We start from the raw sequence: 5,384 nt of genomic DNA, 5'->3' as shown, positions 1-5,384 counted from the left end.
CTATCGGGAAGCACAAACCCAACAATGTGAACTCGAACTCCAGAAATTGTTCCTGAAGGTTGAATTGAAAAAGGTTTAAACTTCAATAATTATTGGTGGAATTCTAATTGCACATGTCAAACTTTAGGAACTAAGTTCAAACTCCAGTAGTTATTTAATTTATGGAGTTTTCCGAGTTTGAGGTTGTACGGTTCTTATGACGCTCATATGAAGAGTTTTTCTTTTATCTAGTGGACTGTATATACTACAATATGAGTTCGAATCGCTTGAGAAAGTTGACAGGACTATCACAAGGATGAGTACGTAATTAGGCTGATGATTTTGGAATGTGTATGACTGGTGCTATATAAGCTTATGAGAAGTTCAGCCGAGTAACAATATGGGACCATGGTGGTTAAGAATGAAGTATATTATGGGTTATCAGATGATATCTTTGTGACTTCAAGCCAAGTGGAGGGAGTCTCCCATCGATGATCTGGTCATATGGGCATGTGTTGTTGTAGTTCATGGACTTGGATATGCTTGTGGGTTAGATACGGTTTGAGAAGGGTGTCATAGAGGATGATTTGGCCAAGGAATTATTGGATGCATTGATGTAATATACTTTATCGATATATAAAGGTTGTGGAATAACTCAGATTTGATATTCATTATGGATGGAGTGTGAAAGGAGAAAGGATTCAGTCGATTGCTTAAGGATGAGGTTGCTTCTTAAAATACTTATGTGCTAATGGAGCACAAGTCATTCAGCGTGTACTGGCTGTACATTGGAGATTAGAGCAGAGTGGATGACTCTTGAGGAGGTTCTAATGGGTTCAAGAATTCAATATATGATATCTAAGGATTCCCGGGTCTGTGTATGGCTAAGAATTGAGATTTTCATTGGATGGTATTGAGACTTATGGTAATTCTATATCATTATTGATTCTACATTGCAGTATTAGATAGATGAAATAAATAGCTTCGGATGCACAGAAGGTCTTCTTAGAGTGGGCATTTTATTTTGAGGTACTACTAGATGCAAGAGAGGGAATAAAATGATTATGGGTATTAGGACGACGTGGTTTTATATTAGGATCACTTGGGATGAGTGTTGATCAGGGTCCATAGTAAACTAGGAAAGCGAAGTGTTATCATGAAGACAAGTCAAGAGGAATCTGAAGAAGTTGTGTCAACTTAGTAGTGGATTGGATCAGCATAGTAATAAAAATAATTGGTTCCTTTAGTATGATCGGACTTTATAGGAGTTTTGTAGCAATACTTTTGGGTTTGGCAGTCTATGTGACTTGGTTGATTTAGAGGGGTTTAGTTCTGATAGTTTGGTTATGTGCAATGGGTTCCAAAGAGTCCTTGATAACTTCGACCACGGCTTGAGTCTGATGTCGTCTACGAGTATGGAAAGTTTATTGCATGTTGTGATGTTCTCCTGGATTGAGTTAAGTGGAAGGTTCCTGGTCGATACCCGCACCTTTTTGCCAGTCCAGGTACATTTCTATGTCCGTTCGAAGACGAACGTTTCTCTTAAAAGTGGAGAATGTAACAAACCCGATAGATCGTTTTGAGTACTATCTTCATTTTCTATGTTTTGAGACTTTTTATAACTCAATTTAATGATTTATGACTTGAAATATGGCTAGAGTTGATCACAGTCAACGACCTCAGATTGGTATTTTAACGATTTCGGTAGGTTCATATGATGATTTTGGACTTGCACGCATATTTGATTGGGGTCCCGGGTGACCTGAGGTTGTTTCGGCGCATTATGTGAAAAATTGGAAATTGAGTTTAAACTTTGAAAATCTTTAGTTTTAATGATTGATTCTTCAATTTTGATATTATTTTTGATGATTTGAGCTAGTAAGCTAGTTTTATGATGTTATTACACTTGTGTGAATGTTCAAATTGGAGCCCCATGGGCTTGGGTGAGTTTCAGATGGGTTGCAGATGTTTTTGAATTGTTAAAAAAATTTTGGTGTTGTGAACCTGCAAGTCTCGCATTTGTGTAGACCTCTTCGCAAATGCGAGCCTCACATTTGCAATATCAGACTCACATTTCAAAGATGAACTGGGGGCGGGGCACTTTGCTTTTGCAAAATAGGCGTCGAATTTGTGGACTAGGGTTCCTTGCATTTGCAACTCTTGTGTCGCATTTACGATACTGGGCATTGTTTGAGCAGCTTCGTAAATGCAGAGTTTGGTTCGCTTTGGTGAGGCAGTGGATCTTCGCAATTGCGAAAGTATTGTTGCATTTGCGGTTTCGTAAAATATGGGGATTTCGGGACAAAACTCATTTTACATCATTTTTTAACCTTAGACTCCATAGAGGCGATTTTTTGGAGAGCAATTTCTTCCCAAATCCATAGGTTAGTAATCTTAACTTATTTTTGTTCAATTTCAATTATATTTTCATAAATTAATCATCAAATCTAAGAATTTCAAAGTAGAAATTGTTACTTTATGTTTCCGTTTTATGCCCCTTTACTTGTGTACTTGTTATCCTTTTCATTTGTCATTATCCCGCTGTTTTATTTGATACTTTATCTGTTATTTCATTTCTTCTTGATATATAACTGCACAAATTTATTGTAGGTGTCTTGTCTTAACCTCGTCACTACCTCGTTGGGGTTAGGCTCGACACTTACTAGTATATTGGGTCAGTTGTACTCATACTATACTTTTGCACTTCTTGTGTAGATTTGGATATTGGTACCAGCATAGTCCCGAGAGGTGCTTAACAGATACTAGACGAGTGATTCGAGTTAGAGCTGCAATCCGTTTGCAGGCCTTAGAGTCACCTTCCTATTTCTATTATACTGTTTCTATTTTTCAGACAATATTGTATTTCTTTCAAATAGTGCCTGTAGCAAACTCTAGAAGCTCATGTACTTGTGACTCCATATCTTGGGATGGTTTGCGTTAGATGCTGGTTTTAGACTTATTATGTATATTTTCGAGTTGCTTTCACGCTATGTTGTTAATCTATTGTTAGTCATTTACTGCAGTTCCTTCATATTTATCTGTTATATGTTGACTTGCCTATCAAGCGGTATTAGGCGCCATCACGACTCCCATTGATTGGAATTTTGGATTGTGACACTAAATATGGGAATTAGTATTTGGGGTTGATTTATAAGTAAACATGGAAGGGGTATTAGGAGTCATTGATAATTTTAGATCAACGGTTGGGATTTAAAAGGGGTGGAATCGGGTCTTTTGGCTATTCACGGATAGGGTCATTGGTATAGGGGTCGTTTGGACAGGGCCTAGGGTGTTGGGCCTGAAAATTTGGGCCTCTTTGGTCCGAATTTCAGCCTTAATTGGGCTGAAATAAAAATATATACAATTAAATAACAAGAAATAAATTTATAAATACTATACGTAAAATGCTATTGTGTAAAAACTAAAGACTTAAAATAGTAAATTAAAACTATAAAATAGGAAAATATTATTTGACAAAGAGAATACAATAAATATAATTAATTATGGAGAACATATGCTATTATTGCAAATAACACAGAAATGAAATAAAATTCAATAAACTTATAGAAAATGATATTTAAATTGCTAAAATTGCACATAAAATATAAGAAGGCTATTTTGGCCAATTGGTTGCTCATAAATGATAAAATAATAAATAAATTATTTATCATTTACAAAAATGCTAAAATCAATTGATTATTCACCAAAATAATGTCCATAAAATATAATAAAATTACTTTTATAATAATAATTTTAAAAATACTTTGAAGTGATCGTAAATGGTAAAATCGTTATTTTGAACATGTAATGGAGTAATAATGCAGAAAAATATCCTCTAAATAGTATTAAAATATTTTTAAAAAAAATATAAAATATTAATAACCCACAAAGGCTGAATGAAAAACTATGAGGAAAAAAATTGAGTATCAACAATTATGCTCTAAGTGAGTTCTAAAAACTATTTTATAAACATCATCCTTATCTGATGGTAGCCTGCTCTTAAGTCTACTTTGGAAAATATAGTTGCCCCACTTAGCTCATCTAATGGGTCATCCGCCAGTGGTGTAGAAATTTATCCTTCATTTCTATCTTATTGAGATCTCTATAATCAACACAAAACCTCTACGTCACATCCTTCTTCTTAACTAATAACACAGGCGATGAGAATGGAGAGTGACTAGGTTGAATGACACCATTATTTATTTTATTTTTGACTTGTTTCTCAATTTTATTTTTCTGGAAAAAATTGTATCTATAGGCCTGATACTTACTTGCGTTGTTGTAGGTTTCAATGGATAAAGTGATCATGTTGTCTTCGTGGAGGGAGTGCTTTTGGCTCATTAAAAGTGTCTGCAAATTGGTCAAGAATTGCAATGATGGTGGTTGGTACAACTTCTTTTTCCTCTAACCCAGTTGTTGAAATAGTGAATAAATGAGCCCAAAATATCTTGCTCTTCTTAATCAGATGTTTCACACTACTCCTAGACATAGATTGCAGTGAAACCTGATGATAGATCCCCTTAAGATCCACTCTCCTACCTTTGTGTGTCACTTGGGCCTTATAAGCCACAAAGTTCAAGAGGATTGGATTATGTATTTTCATCTAATCTCCACTAATGATTATATCACAACCCCCAATATAACCAGCCTTACTGGGTCTTCAAACTCTATACCTTGTATCTTCCATCTGAACTAAGGCCATGTATGTAGACTCATCAAGTGGTATCCATCAGCTATTGTTACCCTCGTACGTGCAGTTTTACTAGCAACCTATCTATTTATCTGTCTCAAGGTCAAGAAAACTGTGGGTGCTATCAGAGTCTAGTAAAATAGTCAAAGTCTTCCTTCTAACTTCTCCTTGCAAATGTATGGTATTAGGAACTTCAGTACCATCTAATGTATTTAAACTGCTAGCTTCATCCATAACCACATGCGTCCTGATATTCAACATTATAGCCCTCCTCCTCTAGAATAATTCCTTGTTTCTCATCTTCAGTATTCTCCATTAAAGCAGAAATAACATTGATTTGCTTAGTCTTACATTCATGCCTTGGAAAATACTTGCCGCCACATTTATTATCACAACTATTGTGTTTTTCTAGCCTCACACAATTTAGTACCAGCAAGAGCTGAACTGGAATTTCTTTCCTTATGGCCTTGCCCCCAAATTCTATTCCTAGTAGTGTATGGATGATTATTAGCCTGTAAAATATTTTTACTCCATGTTACCATGTTCTTTCTACTCGCAGTATCTAACAATTCCTCTTAATGTCTTTGCTTTCTCAACAATCTGGTTGAAGGTAAATGGAGCAAGCATTTTGACAGCATTGCTTGATCTCATCCTTCAACCCTTGAATAAAGTATCCCAAGAAGAAATCCTCAGGGATGGTGGGATTTCTAATAGA

Source organism: Nicotiana tabacum, chromosome 4 (genome assembly GCF_000715075.1).
Source record: "Nicotiana tabacum cultivar K326 chromosome 4, ASM71507v2, whole genome shotgun sequence".
NCBI lineage: Eukaryota > Viridiplantae > Streptophyta > Magnoliopsida > Solanales > Solanaceae > Nicotiana > Nicotiana tabacum.
Note: the sequence above shows the minus strand (reverse complement) of the source record.